Source organism: Amblyomma mixtum, chromosome 8 (genome assembly GCF_055824585.1).
Source record: "Amblyomma mixtum isolate Tamu chromosome 8, ASM5582458v1, whole genome shotgun sequence".
Lineage (NCBI taxonomy): Eukaryota > Metazoa > Arthropoda > Arachnida > Ixodida > Ixodidae > Amblyomma > Amblyomma mixtum.
The window spans coordinates 128346461-128373199 of record NC_143019.1 but is presented as its reverse complement, the minus strand read 5'-3'; the positions used below and the strand labels follow the sequence as shown (position 1 = coordinate 128373199).

Sequence of the window (26739 nt, the reverse complement as noted above, 5' to 3'; positions counted from 1 at the left end):
CCGAGACCGAGAGCCATCATCCGGGCACTGAAATCCAGTCATCCGGGCACTGAAATCCAGATATCCGGGCACTGAAATCGAGTCATCCGGGCACTGAAATCGAGTCATCCGGGCACTGAATTCCAGTCATCCGGGCTCTGAAACGAGAACATCCGGGCACCGTACGAGACTTAGCGAGATTTAACGAGACTCCATAAGCCCTCCTACGCGACCGGCATGCAAGCGCTGGTTGGTCTCCAAACGAGACAAAAAATAACTGCTGCCAGTGCCTTCTCAATGTTTATCAAGATATCAGTGGAGCTGTGGGTTTGATAACGCACGGAATTATAATTTCCGATTTCTAATAACGCGTGCAAAAACCACATAAATTGCATGTTGCACTTCGTTGTCGTACGTGATCCGGGGGAGAAGCGCTGCGTTCAAAGGGCAAGGCATCGTGCCGAACGGGTGGTGGCGTTCCTCCCTTCCTTTACGGTGCGGTTCGGGTGTCCACCGAGATGGCAGAGAATTACTGCGCCATTTCCTTTCCTCAAAAAACCTTGCGTTCAAATGACAAGGCATCGCGCTGAACGGGTGGTGGCGTTCCTCCCTTCCTGTACGGTGCGGTTCGGGTGTCCACCGAGATGACATTGGGCCCGTAAACATTTCATGCTTACTCTACTTTCGTTTACGGGAGAGGCAGAGATTTTTTCACCTTAGACTTGATAGAACAGTGTCAGTCATGTTTGTAATGACACCATTCGTATCTTTATGCCTGATTTATTTGATTCAAAATGGCAAATAACCTAAATTCTTCCCTACGGATAGCGACAAATAATGTCAGAGGCTTGGCTGCAAGACGACGGCAATACCAACTTAGTCGCCTTTGCATGGAAAAACGAGCTAGATTTAATTGAGATACCAGAAAGAAAGGTGGAACAACAAGAGCAGACTGATCGTATGGTGTCCCCTTTCACAACGTGTTATAATGTCTGTGTATGCCATGCCGTGGGAAGATCTGCTGGCTGTGCTGTATTGATACGGAAAAGTGTGGGGATTATTGAGGAAATGATTACTGTGTCTGAAACTGGTCGCCTCATTGTCTTGGACTTTTCGTTGAAGGGGAAAAAATGGCGTCTGGTTTGTGTCTATGCCCCCAACAATGTCAGTGAGAGATGTATTTTCTTTGAAGAACTTAATCAGTATCTGCCTTATGAAATAAATGTTGGTCTGATGGGTGACTTTAATTGCGTTTGCTTTTCGGAGGATAGGTCGAAAGCGGCCTACCTACGTGATCGAAGCGCCGACTTACTTAGGTCCTTGGGTGATGACTATAACTTGGAGGATGTAGGTCACACAATAACAAGCAGCCGGCGGCCACAGTTCACTCACACCCAGCAGGGTAGTCAAGCAAGGCTTGACAGAGTTTACTTGTCCCTAGCTCTAATCCCCCACTGCAACAGCTACAATGTTATACCTGTTTCATTTTTAGATCACAGCCTCGTGAGTTTCGTCATTGGCAATAAGCAAAAGCAGCCACGATTTAACTGGCACCTGTGGAAGTTGAACGCTAAATTGCTCAATGATGAACCCTTTGTTAAAGGAGTTGAAGGAAAACTGGGACGGGTAGTGATTGATGAGCGAAAAAATTACTCGGCTGCCTGGGAACAATTTAAAAATGAAGTGAAAATGGCAGCGATTGAAAGAGCAAGCATCAAGCGTCGAAATGAGATGAAGAATGAGAAAGCTCTGCAGCGCCAGCTAGAATACTTGTTAAACGCTGCGAGTTTGGAGCCTGAAAAAGTGGCAGACGAAATAAGAACAACCAAAAGTGAACTTGAGGGAATAGACAATGAAAGATATAAGGCAGCTATCATTCGTGCACGAGGTGAACGATTATGGCTTGGGGACGCACCGAATAAACGCACTCTTACTGACGAGAAAAGGTATGCATAAAAAAAATGAAGTCAAACAGATCCGCTATAAGAACCAGGTGACGGGTGAGCAGAAAAGATAGAGGAGGCGTTCGCGGAATATTATCGCGTGTTGTTTAGCAACGTTACTCGTGTCAGCGACATTCTCATCACAGAATTCATGACTGGCATGCCAAAGATAGCAGATGACGTCAGAGACAGTCTTGAGGAAGAGATAAGTGTTTCCGAAATCGAGGCCGCTATCGGCGAACTGCCGGCAGGAAAGTCCCCTGGACCAGACGGCTTAGGAGCCACATTTTGCAAGGTGTTCGCCCATCAACTAGTATATGTGTTGCATCTTGTTATCAATGAGGCGTACAAAGCAAGGCGAGTGCCACCGTCCTTCAGAGCTGCTCATATTGTCTTGATTCCCAAGACGGATGATCGTGACAAGCTGATGTCAGTAGGTTCATACATGCCTATCAGCCTTATGAACACCGATTACAAAGTGTTAATGAAAGTCCTCGCGAAGCGGATGCATGGTGTTATCAAGCACTTGGTTGGGCCGCATGAAACATGCGGCATCAAAGGTCGAACAATCTACACGAACACTCACGTAGCCAGAAATGTGTTAGAATGCTGCGACGACATGGACGGCCAAGTTGTCAGGTTGCAACTCGATTTGGCGAAGGCTTTCGACAGGGTGTCACACGAGGTCCTCTTCTGCATATTGAAGCATGCAAATGTAGGCAGCACAATTTTAGACGGTGTAATGCTGGCCTATCGCGATTGCTGTACCCAGCTCATAATAAATAAGACACTAACGGAAAGGGTTCCAGTGCAATCTTCAGTAAGACAAGGATGTCCACTGTCTCCTCTCCTGTTTGCTATATATGTTGAACCATTTTGTTTAGGAGTAATTCATCAAAGAGCAATACGAGGTCTCAGAATGCATTCTACTGAAGTAAAACTGTTGGCGTATGTTGACGACATAGCCGTATTCTGTCAAGATCGCGAGAGTGTGTTGGAAGTGATCAACCTCGCTAAGGCAATCTGTAAGCTAACGGGCTCAGAGGTAAACTGGGAAAAAAAGTGTTGGTATATGGCATGGTAACTGGGACGTCAAACCAGAAAGTACTTGAAGGAATTGGTGAGCGCTAAAAAACACGGAAAAAGGGACGAACACACAGGACGAAGCGCTTTCTAACAACTGTTAAATCTCAAAAGGAACATGAATATATACACACATTTGACGTCATATCATACACAGAAGAGGGAGGAACGCACGCGCTGACAAGAATGAACCGAAAAAGGAAAACAGGTAAAAACTACGCGCGCTTACAACAGCCGAAGGTTATTGTTCTTGAGATAGGTTAATTCAGTTCCCCCTAACATCACCGAAGGGGAGCTGACGCATTGCTTATCTGGAGCAACGTGCATTGGAAAAAGCTTCGATAATTTCCCGTTCCCGTCTATTTCTAGCCCTACCTATAACCTTGGTGTTTTTTAGCAGTGGTATGCATTTACAATGTTCACAGTGAGGTGCCAGATTCCTAGATTTTGCAATTTGTTCACATAATCTTTCGTGTTCCCGGAGACTCTTGTTAAGGCATCTGCCCCTTTGCCCAACGTAAGTTCGTTGGCAGCTGAGCGGAATGCTGTAAATGACGTTTTCGTCACACTTTACATAAATCTTTTCGTGTTTGATTTGCACCCAGGTTTCTTTTTGTGGTCTTCAGTCTCGCTGACCTTTTTGCACATTCCAATGAGCTTATTGGGAGCTGAGAAAACCACCTGGACTCCGTACTTGTTGGCTGTCCCCCTTATTCTGTGGGAGATATTGTGAACATACGGCATCACGGCAGGGCGTCCCTCGTAGCTCGTTTTCTTAGTTTTGTGGGACCCAGTAACTTCTCTCAGTAATCTTTCAGCAATGCCGCAAAGTAACTGCTCCGGATAACCGCTCTCCTTCAATCGGGAGACCTGTTGGTCTACGCTGTGAATTATCGAGTGGCGGAAAGATTTTTTTATAGCTAGTTTCAGGCAAGACGTAGCTACAGCTCGCTTTACAATACTGGAATGACCGGAGTCAAACCGCAACAGCGGTTTTTCTGCTCTAGGCTTGTAAGCCCAGCAAGTGTGATTGTCACCGCAAGTCACCAGGATGTCTAGGAATCCAATCTGACTGTCTTTTGGGGTTTCAGAAGTGAACTGGAGGCCAGGAAAAGCTATCTTCCATTCATTAAGAATGCTTTCCACGTTTATAGAATCAAATGGGCTGTTGGGAAGGCAAAGCAAGTAATCATCAACATAACTAAAGCAAGTTAAGATATTATATGCATTTAGGGTGCTCGATATCTTCCGATTACCCTGTGCCAAGAAAATGTCGGATAACACAGGCGCCAAACAAGATCCAATACTTATGCCTCCCTTTTGCAAAAACAATTCAACTTCAAATTCTACGTACAAGGAGCATAGGTAGCATTCAATCAATTCGAGAAAGCGGTTGACACTCATCCCACTGGGGTTTTGAAACCTGACAATTCCGAAGTGTTCAATACTTTCTTCCACAGCTTTCAAGGCGGCGCTCCGTGGAATGCTATAGTACATGTCCACCACATCAATTGAAAGCTACAGCACCAGGGGGCTTGATTTAAAAAAATGTATGATTTCCTCAGATCCTTTAACCATAAATGGGTCCCGAATCGGGAGGATCGAAAGATGGGCTCTCAGGAACTGAGACAAGCAGCGTTGCCATGTTCCTCGGTCTTCAACGATGACCCTGAACGGCATGCCTTCTTTGTGCGTCTTGATTGTGTTTTTTAGCGCTCACCAATTCGTTCAAGTATGTATTTCCAATTAGCCGCAGTAGTAGCTCTTTTGAAACCAGAAAGGTTCGCTTCTACGACATGGACACGCACACCTACGACGTATCTTGATCTGCGATTCGAGCACTATCAGGAACCCGCAAGGTACTGGAGGGATTGAACGGAGAGAATGAAGGAGAGGAGGGGAAACTGGCAGGGTCGCGGCTTTTCATTGTTTGCGCGTGCCTCTGCTTGCAATTTGTTCTTGATAGCCAAAGTTTGGTATGTGTTGCAAGTGCTGTGTATGCCCCGCGCAAATGTGGTAGAGCGTTTGTGAGTTCGAACCTCACTGGCGGCTTCCCTTTTCTTTTGACCTAGATGAAGATGCCAACTTCCTGTAAGAGAATTAATCGGCCCTGAACAGCGGCCGCTATAGCTCAGTGGTAGAGCGCTGGTCTTGTAAACCAGCGGTCGTGAGTTCGAACCTCACTGGCGGCTTCCCTTTTCTTTTGACCTAGATGAAGATGCCAACTTCGTGTCACAGAATTAATCGGCCCTGAACAATGGCCGCTATAGCTCAGTGGTAGATTCCACTTCCGGCCGCCACAGCGTACGGACGTGTTAATCTTGAGCTCCGTCGGAGCGGTGTCAGCGGCCCAGTCAAGCCGCGGAAATAGGTTTTTGTCTGCCGTCGATGAAGGTTATCAGGTCATACTGCCAACTTTGCCCACAGGACGTATCCTGTCGAACACGATTTTTATGCATGCCGACCCAGCGGATAAACCATATCGCGTTGAAGATTTCAGGGATACTTTGGGTCACCTTGGTGCGCTCCCTGAAGTGCTTGCTTTGTTGGCGTATCAGATGAACCATGTCTGGGCCGTTACGCTCAAGAGCGCCGAGGCAACAAGAAGACTACTGGCGGCTGCAGATGTGAAGGTGAAGAACCGGCGCTGCCTATTGATCGACCCGAGCAACCAGGACATGCGGTTTTGCACGGCGTTAGTGATGATGATGTCCGGGATGCCTTGCTGCCGTACGGAACCGTGACTGACATTTCCAAGGAGCGTTGGCGAGCTTTCGGTGTCGCAGACAAAGGCTCTACGACGAGAACAGTGGCCCTCAAGCTGAAAAACGTAATTTCAGTGGATGACATTCCGCACCAACTCAAGATAGCAGGTGAGCCCGTACTTGTTGTTCCGGGAAGAGCGCCGCTGTGTCTCAGGTGCAAGGCCACAGGACCTATCCGGCGCGATTGTAAAGTGCCGAATGCAGCCTTTGTCGTCGTTTCGGTCACACGGAAGGGCAGTGTGTCAAAACGTATGCCAGTGCGGCAGGGCCTGCAAGAACCGACGGCCTCTCAGAACACCTCATGGACCAGGTGGACGTCGCGGAAGTCGCCGGTGCAGAAACAAACCAGAGTGCAAAGAACTCAAAGGAGACAACGAACCAGTCTCCTCAGCTTGAAGGGAATTGCCAGAATCAAGACCTGCAACCTGAAGAGAGCGCCTCGGGTAAGGCCGCCGAGGCAAGTGTTGCTTCTATCGACGCCAGCGGTAACTCAGCGTCAGCGCCTTCAAATGAAATGGCACCGATGGATACGCACGACAGCACAAGTGGTAGTCTGACCACAAAACGCGCGCGCGGTGTCACTGACGCAGCGGGCGCCCCCGACAAGGCCGAGCAAGAGGAACCGCCCCCCAAAGCGGCCTCTCTACGCCGACCATCCTTCAATCCGAAGCCCACTATTCCGCCTGACCGGATTCCACCACGGATGCAGCCTTCGCCATGAAGGAGCCCTGTTTTCGTGGCTGCTCTGGACGGAGCTGGGGCTCAAGGATTCCTGATGCGGCCTGGAGCAGCGGCAGATGCGGCCTCGTTCTTTTTCAACGCCAGCATGAACCAGCGGGGGCACCTTGGGGCACTGTCTTTCGGTCTTACTACCCTGTACCACAAAGTTCGCCCATTCTCGTCACCAAGGTATCAGGTGAGATCGTGCGGCTCGTTTAATTCATTTTCAGCATGGCAGTTAATCCTGAAATAGCTTTACGTGTGGCCTCGCTGAACGTACGAGGGCAGTCAGCCAGGCGAAGGCAGTACCAAGTCAGTCGGCTATGGATGGATAACGATATAGATATAATGGCTGTACAAGAAACGAAAGTGGAAAGCGATGAGCAAACGAGCCGCATGGTCCAGCCTTTCTCTGCTCGCTATAATATTTGCGTGTGCCATGCAATTGGTACATCGGTTGGCTGTGCGTTGTTCTTGCGCAACTCTTTGGGCATTTTAGTTGAAGGAGTAACTGTGGGTGATAATGGCCATTTCGTTGTCTGCGATTTCTCTTTGACGGGTGTGCAGTGGCGTGTCTTGTGCGTATATGCGCCTAATAGAGAGGATGGCCGGCGTAGTTTTTACGAGCGAATCGGCGTCTTCTTGAAATGTTCAAGGAGCGTCATTCTGCTCGGTGATTTCAACTGTGTCTGCTATGCCGAGGACAGATCAGGCAAGAGGTCGGTTCGTGCAAAAGTGCGCTACTACTGAGCACGTTAGTGCAAGAGTATAAAATGGAAGATGTTGGACATGTTTTGGCTGGCAGCTCGTCTGCGCACTTTACGCATTTCCAGCGTACAGGCCACGCCAGACTGGATCGGGCCTATGTTTTTTTTTACTTTGCTACCAAAGTGTTCGAATTATAAGGTTAAACATGTTTCCTTCAGCGACCATAGCTTAGTGGCTTTTACTATCGGTACAAAGCAGGAAAAATCGAACTTTTGCTGGGACCTGTGGAAATTTAACGTTAAGCTCCTTGATGATCAAGTTTTTGCCAATGAAGATAAAACAAAAATACAGCGGTTGCTTGACAGTGTGCCTTCGAGATATATTTTGTCGTGGGAACTTTTCAAGCAAGAAGTTAAAATAAGCGCTATAGAAAGTTGCACCTTCCTGAGACAAGAAGAAAGGAAAAAGAGAAAGAGCTGCAGTGCCAGCTAAGTTTCACCTTAAGCTTGGAGAATGTGCATCGTGGAAAGTATACCTCACAGATTAGAGACCTGAAAGCGCAGTTAGAGTGGGCAGATAAAGAAAAATACATGGGAGCAATAGTACGAGCCAGAGCGGAAAGGTTGTTGATGGGTGAAGCGCCGACAAAACGCTCGATAAGTGATGAAAAGCGATACGCGAAGCGAAACGAAATAAGACAGATTAGATGCAGGGACACGGTTACAAGTGACCGTGAGGAAATAAAAATGGCTTTTTTTGAGCACTATCGCAACTTGATAGGGCGTCAACGGCCAGTGGAAGGGAGATTTGAGCTTGAATTTCTTTCATTAATCCCAGCATTGGACTCAGCTGTTACAGCAGTACTGGAAGCGCCAATCACTGTCTATGAGCTCGAAAAAGCTATTGATGAACTTAGTCCTGGAAAAACACCTGATCCAGATGGTATTGGCGCGGCATTGTATAAGATGTTTAAGAGTGAAATATCAATAGCCTTGCACCATGTGATCTTGCAAGCGTATGAAGAAAACTGCACCCCTCCGTCCTTTCGTCGAACTCATATTGTACTGGTACTAAAAGTGAAGATACTTTAAAACTCTTATCTGTAACCTCATATCGTCCAATTAGTCTGACTAACGTTGACTATAAGATTTTTATGAAGATGCTAGTTAGAAGGCTGCAGAAGGTCATTAAGGAAATTGTAGGACACCATCAGACGCGTGGTATCAAGGACCGAACAATATCCACGAACATTCATGTGGCTAGAAGCATTTTGGAGTGTTGTGACGCTTGGGGCGACCACGTTGCAATGCTCCAGATAGACCTGGAGAAAGCCTTCGACCTTGTTGTTCATGACGTCCTTTTAAGAATACTAGAACATGTTAAAGTTGGGTCTATTTTACTGGATGGAATTAGAATGTCATACAACGAATGTTATGCTAGTGTTGTTGTCAATAAGCAACTAACTGAAATTTTTCAAGTTAGGTCGTCCTCAGTTAGACAAGGCTGCCCCCTATCGCCCTTGTTATTTGCGATTTACCTGGAATCCTTTTGTCAGAAGGATCCACTGTGAATATATTCATTGATTTAGACTAATGGCTAGCGAAGTGAAAGTTTTGCCGTATGCCGATGATATTGCTGTCTTTTGTCAATACGAGGAAAGTATTAGGCAAACAGTGTGTTTGGCAAAGACGTTATGTCGAATGACAGGTAGTTCAATAAACTGGGATAAATGTATAGGGTTTTGGCATGGCAGTTGGGATTTCACCCCTGAATCATTCGAAAACATAAAATTCTCGAATTTACCAGTGAAGTACCTAGGGGTCCCACTTGAATGTTACAAAGACACAAGTGATTATTGGGTGCAAGAGACTGAACGTTCTCGTGAGAAAACTCTAGGGTGGGGCGGAAGGGAGCTCTCCATGTTCTCCGGGTCTTCTGTATGTAATTTGTTTATAGTCGCTAAAGTTTGGTGTGTTCTTCAAGTGTTGTGCATGTCGCGAGTCAGTATTCAAAAGCTACATAGAGTGTTTGCTGTTTTTTGTGGGGTTCATTGTGGGAAAGAACAAGTCGAACCAGTCTTTTCCGACCGGTCAGAGAAGGGGGACTCGGTCTTGCCCACTTCTTTCTGAGACAGATTGAGTCTCGCTTTATGGTTTTGCGAACGCGGAGTCATCCTTTATTGCAAACTATGATACAGGTGCGTCTGTGGCACGAGTTACCAGAATTGTTTGTGTCTTCTTCTGGATTAAGGCGAACGAGTATTCGTGGTTTTTTGCGTGAAGTGATATTGAGTTTCAGAATGTTAAATGTTAGATTTTCCAAAGAGTACAAACTTGCTGGAGTGGAAGCCGCCTATACGCGCCTATGCGGGAGAGTGAAGCCTTGGCGGCCATCTTGCCAGTGGCAAAAAGCAGCAGTGCGCAACCGCGCTCGTGCTTCTTCGCGCTGCCTATGAAGTTGCTCGCGTTTACAAAACAATGAAAGCAAGCGGTTGGGGTTGTAAACATTTATTTTTCATCCATCAGCAGCCAACTAGCATGTAGAAAGCAGTTAACCTGAACAAATATTAAGGAACAAAAGCTTAATAATCAGACGCACAGTAAAAATAATGGTGAGAGGGAACCTACTGGTGATTGAAGATAATGACCCTTGACAGAACTGGTCTGACTTTATTCTTGATCAATTCCCGATTTCGTTCCTTTGTCATGTGGTGTATCCTCACTTTCACGTACTCTTCAGCGATTTTTTTGCACAAATTGTAGATATGATTGTCAAGCGGATCGAAGTCAAGGATGTGCTCCTCCAGTTTCTGGAACCACTTTTTCTCTGAGGACACACCCAGGACTTCCAAGATAACGTGTTTTGCCCTTGCCAGCACCGTTGTAATGGCATCACATTCAGGCTGCAGCCGTCGCAGCCCGTTCTCAACTGCTTCACACAGGCCAATGACGTCTTGCGACGGCGAAACAAGTCCACCCCGGCTCTTCTGCTTAATTAAAGGCGCAAGCGCATCAGAGTGCAGGGCTGTGATGCACTGATCGCATGATGTCGTTGCACTAACTTTTCGCACAATGAAGCCTGCTATATATGGCACCACGGCACCGACAAAAGCAGAAAGAGTTTCGGGCCAGTCAATGCGATGTGTGTAGTCGTGGTCATCGGGCTGCAGGACTGATGACCTGCGCATGTCAGTGACCGTGCTTTTTGCATCTACCATGGCTACAGTAGTGGTTGAATTCAAGATGGAGACGATGTCTTGGGAGCAGTTTCCAGAATTAGAAGACGTCACTTCCGTCTGAACCAACAGACGCTTGTATGCAGCCATGAACTGCGCAGCTGTTGGATTGTTGTTATGTCCCCCTCGTCCACGTATGGACCCGAAGAAGTTCTCGGCGTGATCTTGACTGAGTTTGTGGGTCAGCAAGTATTTCAGCTGATCCTGGCCGACAAGCTCGTCGAACATTCTTTCGGTGCTTGCCATGCATATCAAAAAGCCAACAAATCCAGTTTTTTTTTAGTCCTTCTGTAACTGGACGTCCTGCCGGATCTCTCAGCCCGTTTATGTACGCCCGGGTCTCCAAAAATAATTGCACCCAGCAGGATTCATTCTGTTTACGAAGAGGTGCCTTATAAGACCTTGCTAATGGGTTCCTGGAGTTCATGATGTCGAACAAGTGATCGAAAATTCTAATAAACTTTGATGTTGCGCTGGCACCCTTGAATTGTGGCAGCTTGAGCACTTGTTCGCAGAAGTCCAAGGCATCGGCAACTGAGGCACTGAGTGCTTGTACAGCATATCGGACCTTCATTTTTTTTTTTTGCTTTTCACACTGAACGCGGACCTTTGTGAGCTTGTTGCCAAGACGCAAACCCTCTCCACGTTGCAAAGCCTCCAATGCTACTACATAAGCCCACTTCGCATGCTTTCCTTCGGCGTCGATGAGGTGGCTTACGGTTGCCAATGAGTTGCGGATGAGCTTAATCATATGGCAGGCATCAAAAATAATGTGAACATTTTTAGTGCAGTCAGCTGGGTTGACAAAGCTTGAAATAAACCCATCAGAGTCCGGTCGAAGCTGAGCACCTAAGCACTTAGCCATAGTGAAGTTCGATGAGGCACCGTCAAATGTAAGAGAGACAACTTCAGCCTGAACTGATGCAAGCTTCTCAATACATTGTTTGGTCAGCTCCGCCCTCTCCGCTCCAGTTAGTGTGTCAATTAAAAAGTATGCGACTGGCATCTTGAGTCTGATGTTTATACCAACAATCATGAAGACACACACATTTCTGGCTTTGGGGAGACTATCATCATCTAACCCCGTTCCAAAGTCTACGTACCCGACAACTTTGTCTCCAACGAGTTCTACGTGTTTCCTTATGGCCATCTCATCTACGACCAGAGCGCAGTAGAACGGTTCACTCCGAGCTTGTGCAAACTTTTCGAGGAAACAAAATGCCTCACTCGTGAACCCAGGAGCTCCGTGGATTGATCGATACCAATCCCGAAGTGTTCGCTGTGACGGAAGGGCACCATTGAATTTGGATCGGACGTACTCGTATGCGGCTGGAGAATAAAAATGTAATGTCAGCGCGAACGCACGGAGCTCACGTGGGTACTTGCCCTTTTGTTCGTTGCTTGCCCTGCACAGAAGTTGTTGAATGTCACTTGAAAAGGCAGATGCAAACACGTGCGAGCCTTCCTCGGACAGGAGTTTTCGTTCTCTGATTTCTTTTGATTTCTTGTGCTGTCTCATTTATCTTCGCAAGCCTTCGCTTCGTCTGCTGCAACATCTTAATTTTCTTCTTCAACTGTGTTATCTCTTCTTCAGAGGCACTGACTTTGTCCTTGTACCATTGTTTGCTCGGTGAAAACGCAGTTGATGGCTCTCCAACTTCAGGCATTTCGCAGTCTTGATGCTTGCGCTCTGAACGCTTCCGTTTTACCTGAAATGGACACCACATATTTTTGTTCAGTCTCAAGTAAGAGAAAAGTGTAGCTGCGAAAGCAAATGGGTTTCATTTCTTACCATGAACTTAGTGCTTCATAAGACGATTTTACAGAAGGGTGAAGGGTGCTTCCATATTACCACGCAATCACAATAACTGTTACCACGCAATCACAATAACTTCTTTTCAACAACGAAGCAAAAAAATAGCGCGCACGGCACTCCTTTTTTCCACGAACACAATTTTTCAGCACGATACTAAAAAAAAACCACTAGCGACAAGAAGCTCAGACGTTTCCATCCATTTGCTTCCGTCCACTATCCGACAAGAACCTTCCTCGAATCTCGACTTCGGCAAGCCGTATTAATGCCACGCACACTTCTCACGTGAGAAAGGCGAATAATTCTGCCTAGCGTGTCATGGTTTAACATTCTCCAGTAATACTCACGGGCTTCTGTAGGTGCTGCGGAAAAGCAGGAAACACAGCAGGCACACTTCCCGCGCGCAGCCGCGTCGTCTGTCCGGTGCGGTCAAAGCACTCGGGCGCGAAGTCTACGGAGCACAGGCGATCTCCATCTTTTGCATGCCATCTTTCACGGTGAACGGCCCGCTTCCACAGGCTCCGCAGCTCGGGATCTTTTGGAAACCTGCCAGTAATTTAGGCACTATTATTTGTTGCACACATCTACCACATCAGTTTGCGCCGCTCGACAACGCGCGCGTAGGGCTCAATTGAACACGTTTTCGTGTACTTACAGGTGGAATGTGAGGCCACAACCCTTCTTCAGCCTGTTTGCACATCCGTAGGAAACGCAAGAGGCAACCATTCTCAAACCGTTGGTGTTTGCATGCCCGTCGCGTCAGCTTGCACTCAAACAGCGCGCCAAAGCAGCAGCGCGAGCCGGCGTCAAGCGCGCTTTCTGCCACTGGCAAGATGGCGGCGGCCGGCTTCACTTGACAAGCGCCCCCTCCACTCCAGCAAGTTTTATATATCCTCCTTGAAGAGTACTTGTCTTCAATAACTGAGAAAAAAGTGTACAGAGATTTACTAGATGTAATACTTCCAGTTCCAATGTATCGCTCCATATACGGTGTAGGCCCAGGAATGAATGTCTTGAATAGGGTTAAAAAAATGCCCGTGCGCTCGTCAACTAAGACATTTTTTTTACAATTACATAGTGGAACGCTGCAGGTTAAACCGTGGCTGGAGGAAAAGGGAATATTTGTCCCCTGGTCAGTTAACTGCATACTGTGTCGAAAGCCTGAAACTGTAGAACACATTTTTCTTGAATGTTGGGACGTGATATTCCTCTGGGATATTCTGCAGCGCACGCTCCAAGAGCAGCTGCCAATTTCACCTCGCGGCATCCGCTTACTCTCGGTTACTGATGAAGGAGGGATACCCCTCGATGTGGTCACTCTACTGGGTTTGCACAGTATATGGAAGACGCATATGGCTGTGAGAAATGCCGATGAACGTGTTCGCCCCGCGCGAGAGTACTTCATTGAAAATGCCGTGTTCATCAAAGAAGTGTTGAAAAGCCAAGGTCATCCGCCAGAATGGCTACCGGAAATGGACAAGTTAGTCAACCTGAAGCGTTTTTAAGCGACGCACCGTCCAAGAGGGCCGGGCGTCTTTTATTATCCATTGTAATGTGGTAGTGTTGATTATCTGTATGAGTGTTCTACAGGCAATAAAGGAAAAAAAAGCCGCTATAGCTCAGTGGTAGAGGATTTTTCCTTTTCCGGCTTTCGAGCAGGACGGTCACGGAATGTCAGGCTCCTCAGGAGCGGTTTCAGCGGCCCAGCCGGGCCGCGGTACTAGGGGTGTTGCCAACGACGACAAGGAATATCAAGTGCTTCTTCCTCAGCTACCAACAGGTCGTGTTGTTTTAAATACCATTTTTTTGCATGCAGATGTGCGGTATCGTCCGTATCGTGTGGAACATTTCCGAGATGCGCTGGCTGGCTTATCGCTGCTGTCCGAGGTAGTCGCCCTGGGGGCGTATCAAATGAGCCATGTGTGGGCAGTGACATTCAAAAGCGGCGACGGTGTGAAGAAGATACTCAGCGAGGGCGACATAAAAGTGAAAGAGCGGCGCTATGTGGTCATCGACCCCACCAATAAAGACATTCACCTGAAGCTACAATGGATGCTGCATAACGTGCCAGATGAAGACATACGCCATGCCTTTTCATCATATGGAAAGGTCGCTGAAGTTGCAAGGGAACGGTGGCGAGTTCAAGGCGTACAGGACAAAGGGTCGTCGACGCGACTGGTGACTCTTAGGCTCAAAACGGGCCTGTCGGTCGACGATTTGCCCCATCAGGTGCGCATTGGTGGGGAGCAGGCACTAGTTGTTGTCCCGAGGAGGGCTCCGCTTTGCCTTCGGTGCCGCAACACAGGCCACGTACGGCGAGAATGTCGTGTACCGCGTTGTGCGCTTTGCCGGCGCTACGGGTATGACGAGTACGAGTGTGTCAGGACGTACGCCAGTGTCACTGGACTGAGAGGGAAAGAGGATGTTTCCGAACTCCTCATGGACGAGGCTGACGCCGAAGAAGCTTCAGGTGGTAACGACAGCGTGCCGAAGGCTGCACCTGAACTGCCTCCTGAGAGCGCCAATACGGAGAAAAAGCAGGAGGATGTCGAGCACTGCAAAGAAGGTTCCAGGAACCAAGCAGTCAAAAGCGTAGGTGAGCCGGAAGAGACACCCGAGGTTGAGGAGGGCGTGGTCGATATGGACGGCGTCGAGGCAAGCGGAGCAACTGGTAAAAGATCGAGCAAGGAAATGTTAAACGACGGCGGGCTCCTTTCTCCCAGCAACGATGAACCACCATCTAAAACGGTGGGGGGACGCCGGGCGTCACTACGCCCGAAACCTAACATCCCGCCGGACAGAAGACCGGCGGCACAACCGCCCCCGTAGACGCCGGGACCGGTGCCTCAGAGGGCTCCTAGGAGCACAACGCCAAGCAATGGACGGTCAAGCAGCGGTGTGCTCGCGCGACGCTACCAAGGTACGAGAGAGAAGACAGTGTTGGGCATGTTGTACTGTATGCTGCGCGCAAAGAGCATTTCTGGCTACTGCTACGCGTCAAATGTCTGTCTCCACTGCACGATCTGTCTGTTCCTGTTCTTAAATGATAGCTGAAATGGAGAAAACACTAAGGATTGCCACCATTAATGTTCGAGGTCTTTCAGCAAGGCGGCGACAATACCAGCTCAGCCGCATCTGCCTAGACAATGAGCTTGACATTGTGGCTGTGCAAGAAACGAAAGTTGAGAGCCAGGAGCAGACAGATCGTATGGTTGCAGCGTTTACAGCGCATTATAATGTTTCTATTTGCCATGCTGTAGGTACACCCTCCCACTTTTTTAACCTGAACGCACGAGCACCGACTGCCCGGCGCTGCGGCGCCGGAAGAAGAAGGAGAGGAGAAAGCTTGCGAGGGCAACGGCACGCCCTCAATTCGTGCTGCTGGAATAAGGTTCGTCTGCTAGGCTGTTCTCAATAGTGCGAAGCAACCCCTGCCCATCATCGGCTGTTATGCATCGGAGCCCCAAGAAGCTGCGAGCAATTGATTTTATCCGCTGCATGTAGCACGGGTGAATCTGAAAAGAGCAAACATTTGGGAACAGCCTAGCATGCCCAAAAAACCAGTTGCAATCGTTGATTACAAAAAACTGACAGAAGAGGACCTTCGCTATTGACGCTTTAATTTCGCTATTTAAAGCAAATGCTCTCGAGACGCTACCCGCAAATGCAGCCGGCGCCTAGAGTCGTGCTTGGAACTCTACGCGTTTGCACCATCTCAGAGCCTTAAAGACGCATCAGATAGAACACGAAACAAACTCGGCCCGGCCATAAAAATTGCTTCACAGGGGTTGCTTCGCACGAAACAGAACAGCCAAGCAGACGGCGATAGCTGCAGCGACATGATCGGCGCGCATGCCCGTACCCCTCTCCCGATTTCCGCTCTGCTTCGCCTATGCACCGCTGCACCGGGCAGTCGACGCTCGCGCGTTCAGGTTAAAAAAGTGGGAGGGTGTACATCTGGTGGTTGTGCCGTCTTAACACGTAAATGCGCTGGCATTTTTGAGGAGTCGCTAGCTGTCAGTGAAAATGGGCGTCTGATTGTTTTAAATTTTCTTTTTGCCGGTTCGCAATGGCGACTGATATGTGTGTATGCACCAAATGACATGCAAGACCGAATTATTTTTTTTTCGAAAACATTGAACCCTACATCAAATGTAATAGTGCTGTTATTTTTCTGGGTGATTTCAAATGTGTCTGTTGTGTGGACGATCGTGCAAACAACCCCCACGTTAGAGACAAAAGCTCTGAACTATTGAACACGCTAATCAATGAACATAACCTTGAAGATGTTGGCATGGTTTTATCAAACGCGGGAAAACGACAATACACACATTTTCAGGGGAAAAGTCATGCGAGACTAGACCGAGCGTATCTGTCATTGGATCTGATACCTCTTTGTAACTGTTATTCCGTTACACCTGTATGCTTTAGTGACCACTGTATGGTGTCCTTTACGCTAGGGACGAAAAGAAAGCAATCAAAGTTTAATTGGCAATTGTGGAAGCTTAATGCTAAACTGCTCGAAGATGACACTTTTGTTAATAGCGTAAAAGAAAAGATTGACGATGTGTTGACAAGGGAGCCCGCGCAATACGCGGTCGCGTGGGAGGAACTAAAAATCCAAGTAAAAATGATGGCGATTGAAAGGGGCACTATCCGACGCTACAACGAAACGTTAAAGGAAAATGAGCTCAAACGGCAGCTTGAATGGCTAGTAAGGATGGAAGGAGAGGAACCCGGCGCGTACACTACTGAAGTAAGCAAAGTTAAAAGCGAATTGGAAGGGCTTGATGTGGAAAAATACAAAGCAGCAGTGATTCGCGCACGCGCAGAAAGGTTATGGCTGGGGGAAAGCCCAAATAGACAGGCGCTGGGCGATGAAAAACGATACGCTACGAAGAAGGAAATCAAACAGATATCTTATCAAAATGGAATCAGTTCTGATAGCGCGGTAATTGCAAGAGCATTCGTCGGGCACTATAGGTATCTTTTTGGCGGCGCAAAACAAGTGCAAAGTGGATTTGAAGAAGAGTTTCTTGCTGACATGCCGAAGTTAGAAGATGAAACTAAAGAGAGCCTAGAAGGTGCTATAAGCACAGACGAAATTGTGACGGCGATAAAGGAATTACCTGTAGGCAAGTCACCCGGGCCCGATGGCTTAAGTGCAGCCTTTTACAAGGCTTTTACGCCCGAACTGTCAGTGATTTTACAGCGTGTGTACGCAGAAGCGTACGAGGAAAATAGACTGCCCCCTTCTTTTAGGACAAGTCACAAGGTGCTAATACCAAAAACAGAAGACCCGGAGAAGCTGTTGTCAGTTGAGTCATACCGGTCAATTACATTTACAAACACCGATTATAAAATTTTAATGAAAGTTTTGGCGAAGAGAACACAAACAGTAATTAAAAGTCTCGTGGGGCCTCACCAAACATGCGGAATCAAGGGCCGCACGATCACAACTAATACTCATATTGCGAGAAGTGTTTTAGAATGCTGCGACGCGTTCACATGCCGAGTTGCTATGCTGCAGCTCGACCTGGCGAAGGCTTTTGACCAGGTCTCGCATGAAATAATGTTTGAGGTACTAAAACATACCAATATCGGCAGCGTGATTATTGAAGGTGTCAGGATGGCTTACAGCGACTGTACAACGCGTATTGTAATAAACAGGACGCTCAGCGAACTTGTTCTTGTCCAATCATCAGTGAGGCAAGGCTGCCCACTCTCCCCACTTTTGTTCACCTTGTACCTTGAACCCTTCTGTGTTGCTCTGTTGCGCCATGCAAGCATTCATGGCTTCAAACTGCAGTCATCAGAAGTTAAAGTGTTAGCTTACGTGGATGACATCGCTGTATTTTGCGAGGACAGAAGTAGTGTCCTTGAGGTGGTTCAAGTAGCCGACAAATTTTGCAAACAGACGGGCTCCCAGATTAATTGGGAAAAGAGCGTTGGCTTCTGGCACGGCAACTGGGACATGACTCCGGGCTATTTTGCAAATATGGCTTGGACGGCGACACCAGATAAATACCTGGGTGTCCCACTACAGTATTACAAAGGAAATAACGAATATTGGAAGGAAGAAATGGAGAATTTGAAAGAAAAGACTGCATCATGGCAAGGTCGCGGTTTCTCAATGTTTGCGCAGGCTACAGTGTGCAATGTATTTCTTGTCGCAAAGATTTAGTATGTATTACAAGTTCTCTTCATGTCACGTGCGAATGTGCAAAAAATGCACAGGGTTTTTGCGGTATTTATTTGGGGCTCGAGTTGGGAGAGGGTTAGTCGTTCAAATCTTTTTCGATCCGTTCGCAGTGGAGGACTTGGCTTATCAAGCTTGTTTGTTAGACAAATTGTGTCACGTTTCTTTTTCTTACGGGACCAAAGTGATGGTTTTTTTTGCGGACAATGTTACATGTTCGACTGGCTAGAACTTTACCTGATTTCATTGTTACCACTGGTGATGCTGTGAATCGTGGCGTAACTGGTTATCTGCACGAAATTGTTGTGTCATATCGCGTACTAACAGCTCGGTTTTCTTTGCAGTACTTGTCTTTGGTTAACAAAAAGAAATTGTACAAAGATTTAATTGACGTCATGGTGCCAGTCCCACTGTACAGAACGGTGTACTGCGGAGGCCCAGGAGATGATTTTTTGAAAAGAGTGAAAAAGATGCCAATAAGAGGTTCTATTAAAATTTTCTTTTTCAAGCTACACACTAATACTCTTCCAGTAAAGACGTGGCTCGAGGACAAAGTAATTTTTGTGCCCTGGACAGTAAACTGTCTTTTGTGCAAAAAACCAGAAACCATTGAACACGTTTTCATTGAATGCTGGGATCCGATCTTTCTCTGGGACATTTTACAACGCACACTTAAAAAAGAACTACCAATTACCCCTTCAGGAATCAGGTTTTTAACTGCAGAGACTGATGATGACCCACCGTATGACATGTTCATGCTCCTCGGCCTCCACAGTTTGTGGAAGACAAGGATGGCGGTTCGACATGCGGACATCGTTGTTCGTTCTGCCCGTGAAAATTTTATTCAGAGTGTCACAGACGTTGCGGAGGTGTATCGCGCACTAGCGGAGCCGCCGCAATGGATGGCTGTTCTTGAGGATTTGGTGAACCTTAAAAAATTTTAACCACGCCAGGTCTGCCTGTACTGGCGTGTTTTAATCGTGTCTGTATTGTTTGAACTGTTGTCTAAGGAGGCAATAAAAAAAAAAAAAAAGCTCAGTGGTAGAGCGCTGGTCTCGTAAACCAGCGGTCGTGAGTTCAAACCTCACTGGCGGCTTCCCTTTTCTTTTGGACTAGAGGAAGATGCCAACTTCGTTTCACAGAATTAATCGGCCCTGAACAGTGGCCTCTATAGCTCAGTGGTAGAGCGCTGGTCTCGTAAACCAGCGGTCGTGAGTTCGAACCTCACTGGTGGCTTCCCTTTTTTTTGGTCTAGAGGAAGATGCCAACTTCGTTTCACAGAATTAATCGGCCCTGAACCGTTGCCGCTATAGCTCAGTGGTAGAGCGCTGGTCTCGTAAACCAGCGGTCGTGAGTTCAAACCTCACTGGCGGCTTCTCTTTTCTTTTGGTCTAGAGGAAGATGCCAACTTCGTTTCACAGAATTAATCGGCCCTGAACAGTGGCCGCTATAGCTCAGTGGTAGAGCGCTGGTCTCGTAAACCAGCGGTCGTGAGTTCAAACCTCACTGGCGGCTTCTCTTTTCTTTTGGTCTAGAGGAAGATGCCAACTTCGTGTCACAGAATTGGCCCTGAACGGTGGCCGCTATAGCTCAGTGGTAGAGCGCTGGTCTTGTAAACCAGCGGTCGTGAGTTCGAACCTCACTGGCGGCTTCCCTTTTGTTTTGGCCTAGACGAAGATGCCAACTTTGTGTCACAAAATTAAACGGCCCTGAGCAGTGGCCGCTACAGCTCATTGATTCGACTTCCGGCCACCGAGCGTGACGGACGTGTGTATCATGGGCTCCCAAGGTATCAGGAGTACGATCAAACCGAACGAGGACTACCAGCTGATTTTGCCGCATTTGCCAACAGGTTCGAGCGTTTTGCATACTGTTTTTTTTGCATGGCGACGTCCAAGCCAGGCCATACCGTGTTGAAAACTTTCGTGACGCTCTTGAGCGTCTGTCATTGCTGCCGGAAGTGGTTGCCCTCGGGGCATATCAGATGAATCATGTTTGGGCCGTGACATTCTGCAATGAAGAAGGAAAAAACAAAATGCTACAGGCGGAGGCGCTCAACGTCAAGGACCACCGCTGTGTGGTCATTGACCCATGCAACCAGGGCGTCAGGCTGAAGCTGTTCTGGCTGCTACACGGCGTGAAAGATGACGACGTGAAGGCAGCTCTGGCGGCTTTTGGAAAAGTGACCGACATAACTCGGGACAAGTGGAGAGTCAAAGGCTGCGTCGACAAGTCGTCTACTAGGCGCTCAGTGACATTGAAGCTGAAGGTGGGCGTTACCATCGAGGACTTACCGCACCAGCTGCGTGTTGGAGAGGACGTCGCACTCGTCCACGTTCCTGGCAGAGCTCCGCTCTGCCTCCGGTGCCGCGGCACCGGACACATACGTCGGGAGTGCCGTGTGCCACGTTGCGGGATCTGTCGTCGCTTCGGCCACGACGACGCCCAGTGCGTGCGAACATATGCTACCGTAGCTGGTCCTGGTCGTAGAGATACTACTGAGGAGCATATTATGGACGAAGTCGACGCGGTAGAGGCGACCCGAGAGAGTCGGGAAGACGCAGTACCGAAAAGCATAGCCTCAGAAAAAGCAACGCTTCCCACGGAACATGAGGCTGCCAACTAAGAAGAACCACCTGTGCCTGACACCAGAACTCAGGCGGACGCGGCAAAAGCAGATGATGCTGCGGTAAGTGCAGCTGAGACGGTTTTGGAATCGACCGACGAGAAGGACGTTGACACGGAGATGCCCGTGGCGTCAACTTTGCCAGCGAAGAGGACGCACGACGAAGCTGATGACAAGGCGACGAGCTACGACGGGACGGACCTTGAGGAACCTCTTCCCAACGCGCCTCCTGTTCGAAGTGCGGCCTATAAGCCCAAGCCGAACATCCCTCCTGATCGTAGGACTTCGTCGGGTGTCCCTCCGCCTTAGCGGAGGTGCCTTACAGGGTCTTCGTGTTGGTAACCCGGTCTTCGATCGGGTTCAGTGCTGACACCGCCGCACTTTGCAAACTGGAAGGATTTTTGATGAGGTGAGCTGCAAACCGATGTCACTTCGAGAGCGGCGAATCCCAACCATTTAGATGGCGTCTCAAATAACATCTTGCTTGCGTATTGCCACACTGAACGTGAGAGGTCTTTCTGCGCGAAGGAGGCAAAATCAGCTTAAGCGTCTCTTGTTCGAAAACGAAATCGATCTGCTGGCTGTGCAAGAGGCAAAAATTGAAAGCGAAGAGTTGACAGATGCGATGGCAGAAATTTCCCGTGCACAGTTCAGTGTTTGCGTGTGCCATGCAGAGGGAAAGTCGGGAGGGTGTCTGATTTTAACTCGAAACGGCAAAGTCGCCGTGGAAACTGTATTTTCCTGTGAAAGTGGCCGGATTGTAGCATGCGATTTTTACTTTTCTGGTGTAGAGTGGAGAGCTGTGTGTGTGTATGCACCTAATAGAATTCCCGAACGAGATGCCTTTTTTCGCCGTGTTCAACCTTTCCTGCTGACAGAAAAGCGTTTACTATTGCTTGGAGATTTTAACTGCGTGTGTAGACTTGAAGACAGAACAAGCAACAAAACCCTGCAGGACACGAGTGCCGAGCTGCTGTCTGAGATGATTAATGAAGCAGAATTGGAAGACATTGGCATTATAATGCAAGGTTCAGAACAAGCACAGTACACGCATTTCCAAGGCGTTAGTCACGCAAGGCTGGACAGAATTTACGTTCCTTCTGAGGTTGTGCCCTTGTGTTCCCAGTACCAGACTGTGCACGTCAGCTTCAGTGATCATTCTTTAGTCGTGATCACACTTGGGGAGAGGAAAAGAACTGTCAAGTTTAGTTCGGAATTATGGAAATTTAATGACTCATTGTCGGAGGATGAGGAGTTTAGCAAGAAATTAAAAGACTCAGTCAAAAGCTCGTTAGAAAAAGAGACAGACTTTATACAAACATGGGAACAATTTAAATGCGACGTGAAAGTGGCCGCTATAGAAAGAGCATGTGTTTTAAAGCGTAAAGAAAAACAGCAAGAAAAGGAACTTCGTACCGAGCTTGATTTCATGCTCAGCATGGAAGGCGTCATGCCGGGGTTGTACAGGCAAGAAATAAGAGACCAAAACTAAGCTTGAACTAATAGATGAAACGAAATATCGAGGTGCAGTGATAAGGGCGCGCAGCGAAAGATTTTGGCTTGGGGAGACGCCCACAAAAAGGGCGCTCAGCGACGAAAAACAGTATGCAGTTTCGAAAGAGATAAAAGAAATTTGTTATCGCAATGACGTAACTTCCGAATCTGAGGTGATTGAAAGGGCGTTTCTGGAATATTACCAAAACTTGTTCAGCATTAAAACGCCTAATGTTGAACATTACAAAACTGCATTCCTGTCGCTAATGCCAAGAGTCGAGGAGGACCTGGCGCAGGTACAGGTGCAGTCAAAAGTAAATGGAAGGCGCGACAGCGTGGCAAACCATGTCGCAGCGCTTCCTAACGCCGGCTCTGGAAACTGCTTAGCTCGGTCGCCAGGAAGCCGCGCGCGCTATCAGCAGACCCTTGTATCGAGCGCACGGCCATCACTTTCGGCGGCTCGAACGGATGCTTAATGCTTTCCAAATGTGACACCACGGATTTCACGGGCGCTGCCAGCGATTAGTTTGAAGAGCGATTTGCGCCGTTTGAAAATAGTCAGCAGCTGGCCCGTGCTCCTTGTGGCGGCGAGCGGACGCTGCTATCATCGGCGTGTTTTGATTGCTTAGTGATGCTGACGCATTTAGCGGCAGGCAGCGCCCGTGAAATCCGTGGTGCCACATTTGAAAAGCAACACGCATCCGTTCGAGCCGCCGAAAGCGATGGCCGTACGCTCGGGACAAGGGTCTGCTGATAGCGCGCGCGGCTTCCTGACAACCGAGCTAATCAGTTTCCAGAGCCGACGTTAGAAAGCGCTGTGACATGGTTTGCCACGCTGTCGCGCCTTCCATTTACTTTTGACTGCACCTGTACTTGAGGAGCCCATAACGGCAGCAGAAATCGAAGCTGCAATACAGCAGCTGAGCTTAAACAAGTCGCCTGGGCCGGACGGCCTCGGTGCCGCACTTTACAAGGCCTTGAAAACAGAAATGGCAATAGCATTGCCGCGCGTAATAAGCGAGTGTTACGAAAGAAAGTTAACTCCGCCGTCTTTTCGAACTTCCCACGTGATGATGATCACAAAATCGGACGACCCGAGTAGGTTGCAGTCAGTTGAGTGTTACCGCCCAATAAGCTTAACTAACGTAGACTACAAAATTTATATGAAAGTGCTAGCCGGACGACTCCAAACCGTAATTAAAACCCTTCTTGGCCCACACCAGACCTGCGGCATAAAAGACAGATCCATTTTTACTAACATACACGTAGCTAGGAGTGTCCTTGAGTGCTGTGATGCAACGGAGGGTCGTGTCGCCATGATGCAACTGGACCTGCATAAGGCGTTTGATAAAGTTGTGCATGAAATTTTGTTCGCGCTGTTGGAACATGTGAATGTAGGATGCATCATCACTGATGGCGTGAAAATGGTTTATGATGGCTGTACATCAAGGTTCATAAATAATAACCGCCTGAGTAATAGTATTCCTGTCTTGTCGTCAGTGAGGCAGGTTTGCCCTCTTTCTCCACTGCTTTTTGCACTTTACCTGGAGCCCTTTTGTTTAAAGCTGTTAACTACGCAAAACATTCGAGGTTACGCCTTTTGTCATAATGAAGTGAAGGTATTGGCATATGCAGATGATATAGCAGTGTTCTGCAGAGACCAGGAAAGCGTGCAAGAAGTGGTGAGAGAAGCCGTAAATTTTTGTGATGGAAGTGGCTGTGCGATAAGCTGGCAGAAATGTTTTGGTTTTTGGCATGGAAAGTGGCAGGCCACGCCAGAAGTATTCTGTCGAATGAAGTGGGTAGACACGCCAGGAAAGTACCTCGGCGTGCCGCTAACCAACTACAGAGAAAGCAAAGAATATTGGGCCCATGAAACCGATCGAGTCAAAGCTCAGACAAGCAAATGGGGCGGTCACAACTTTTCCATGTTTGCAAGAGCTACGGTGTGCAACATGTTTTTAATAGCGACGATTTTTTACGTTCTGCAAGCGTTAACTTTGCCAAGGACTTCAGTGCAAAGGTTGCACAGAGTGTTTGCAACATTTATTTGGGCGTCAACATGGGAACGTACCAGCCGATGCAATCTGTTCCACAAGGTGCGGAACGAGGGGCTAGGGTTATCAAATTTATTTCTGAGACAGATAGTCACTAGATTCTTTTTCTTGCGTCAAGATAATTATTTTCTGCAAACTGTTATACAAGTGCGATTGTCAGAATCACTGCCTGATTATGTTGTGTCATCCATGTCTGCAGGGCGGAGTGGGTTAAGTGCTTTTTTGCAAGAAGTTGTTGCAGCAGTCCGTATTCTTCGGTCAAAATTTTCGGATGAGTATCTAACCATTGTAATAAGGAAAAAGATGTTACAAGGACCTGCTTGATGTGTTTCTGCCAGTGCCTGGTTATCGCAGTGCTTATCTTCTGGGTCCCGAAAGGGATGTGCTAAAAAGAGTCAAAAGAATGCCGGTGAAGCCTTCAGTGCGTTCTTTCTTTTTTCAATTGCATACTGGAACCCTCCCAGTGAAGCCATGGTTGCAAAGCAAAGGCCTTTTCGTACCATGGTCAGTAGAGTGTCTTATTTGCAAAAAAGTGGAAACTATATAACATATCTTTCTCGACTGTCATGACGCTGTTTTTCTTTGGAATGTGTTGAAGCGCACACTGAAAAAAGATTTCCCCCTGACTCCTTTTGGAACACGCTTCCTACCATGTGCAGAGCCAGGTGAAGTGCCTTGCGACCTGCTAATGTTGCTCTGCATGCACAGCCTATGGCGTACGCGAATGGATGTCAGGCATGAACATGTTGTTGTGAATCCGGCTCATCAGTATTTCATTGAGAGCATCATGTATACTCAGGAAGTTTTCGGACAGCAAGCTCCTCAGCCTGAGTGGCTGCCTGTCCTCGACCAACTAAAATCATTTAACACATTTTATCATCGTGCACTAGCTAGAAACTGGCCTGTGCTTTTATTGTCATGTCATTGTATTTTTGTTTTGTTTGGCCGGCCAAGTCGGTAATAAAGAAAAAAAAAGCCGCTATAGCTCAGTGGTAGAGCGCTGGTCTTGTAAACCAGCGGTCGTGAGTTCGAACCTCACTGGCGGCTTCCCTTTTCTTTTTGCCTAGACGAAGATGCCAACTTCGTGTCACAGAATTAAACGGCCCTGAGCAGTGGCCGCTATAGCTCAGGGGATTCTGCTTCCGGCCACGCTCGTGAACGGACGCAGGATGCAGGGCTACGTAGGAGCGGCTTCAGCGGCCCAGCAGGGCCGCGGAAACAGGTCTGCTGAACAAGAAAGTATGTATCAGGTTGTTTTACCAGGGCTGCCTACAGGGCGTTACGTTTTGAATACAGTTTTTTTGCACGCGGATATCTCGGCCCGCCCGTATCGGGTGGAAGATTCCCGGGACGCGTTGGCTCAGCATTCTTTGCTCCCGGACGTTATCGCCCTGGGGGCGTATCGCATGAGCCATGTCTGGGCCGTCACATTCAAAGAAGCCGAAACAGTGAAGAAGATTGCCAGCATCGGTGAACTTCGTGTGAAAGAACGGCGCTGCCTGGTGATTGACCCTGCGAACCAGGATGTGCGTTTGAAGCTGCACTGGCTGCTCTACAACGTGCCTGACGAGGAAGTGCGTGTCGCCTTCGCGCCGTACGGAAAAGTCTCTGAAGTGGCCCGAGAGCGTTGGCGAGTACAAGGCGTGTCGGAGAAAGGCTCAACCACCAGACTCATCACACTGAAGTTAAAAGCTGGCGTCAAGCTTGACGACTTGCCGCATCAGCTCAACGTCGGCGGGGAGCTAGCGCTGGTTGTCGTCCCGGGCAGGCCTCCGTTGTGCCTCCGCTGTCGAGGTACAGGCCATATCCGCAAATAGTGCCGGGTCCCTCGGTGCGGTGCCTGCCGACGGTTCGGGCACGAAGACGGCCAGTGTGCTCGCAGTTACGCGAGCATTGCCGGTCCCGGGAACAGTGAAGACTCATCTGAGTTGCTGATGGACGAGGCGGATGCAAAGGAGGCAGCCAGGGCAACTGGCCAAGTTTTAGCTCAAAAGGCACCTTCGCTGACGCCTCAATCGAAAAAGAGTTCGACGACGAGCAGTGCTGTAAAGCCTAGTGAAGATGTGGGCCTTGAACCGAAGCAAGGAAGTGTTGACAAGGCGGAAGACGTGACGAAA

The 26739-nt window shown here is 48.2% G+C and overlaps 6 non-coding genes across 6 annotated transcripts; all 6 read left to right on the top strand.

Moving 5' to 3' along the window:
* The first annotated feature begins 5125 nt into the window (after window positions 1-5125).
* On the top strand, window positions 5126-5197 carry TRNAT-UGU (transfer RNA threonine (anticodon UGU)). The gene has a single exon. It is a non-coding gene; the product is annotated as a tRNA-Thr (tRNA).
* Window positions 5198-19609: 14412 nt separating this feature from the next.
* On the top strand, window positions 19610-19681 carry TRNAT-CGU (transfer RNA threonine (anticodon CGU)). The gene has a single exon. It is a non-coding gene; the product is annotated as a tRNA-Thr (tRNA).
* Window positions 19682-19748: 67 nt separating this feature from the next.
* Window positions 19749-19820, top strand: TRNAT-CGU (transfer RNA threonine (anticodon CGU)). Its single transcript has one exon. It is a non-coding gene; the product is annotated as a tRNA-Thr (tRNA).
* A 68-nt stretch (window positions 19821-19888) lies between these two features.
* TRNAT-CGU (transfer RNA threonine (anticodon CGU)) lies at window positions 19889-19960 on the top strand. Its single transcript has one exon. It is a non-coding gene; the product is annotated as a tRNA-Thr (tRNA).
* A 64-nt stretch (window positions 19961-20024) lies between these two features.
* TRNAT-UGU (transfer RNA threonine (anticodon UGU)) lies at window positions 20025-20096 on the top strand. The gene has a single exon. It is a non-coding gene; the product is annotated as a tRNA-Thr (tRNA).
* Window positions 20097-25597: 5501 nt separating this feature from the next.
* Window positions 25598-25669, top strand: TRNAT-UGU (transfer RNA threonine (anticodon UGU)). The gene has a single exon. It is a non-coding gene; the product is annotated as a tRNA-Thr (tRNA).
* The last annotated feature ends 1070 nt before the right edge of the window (window positions 25670-26739 follow it).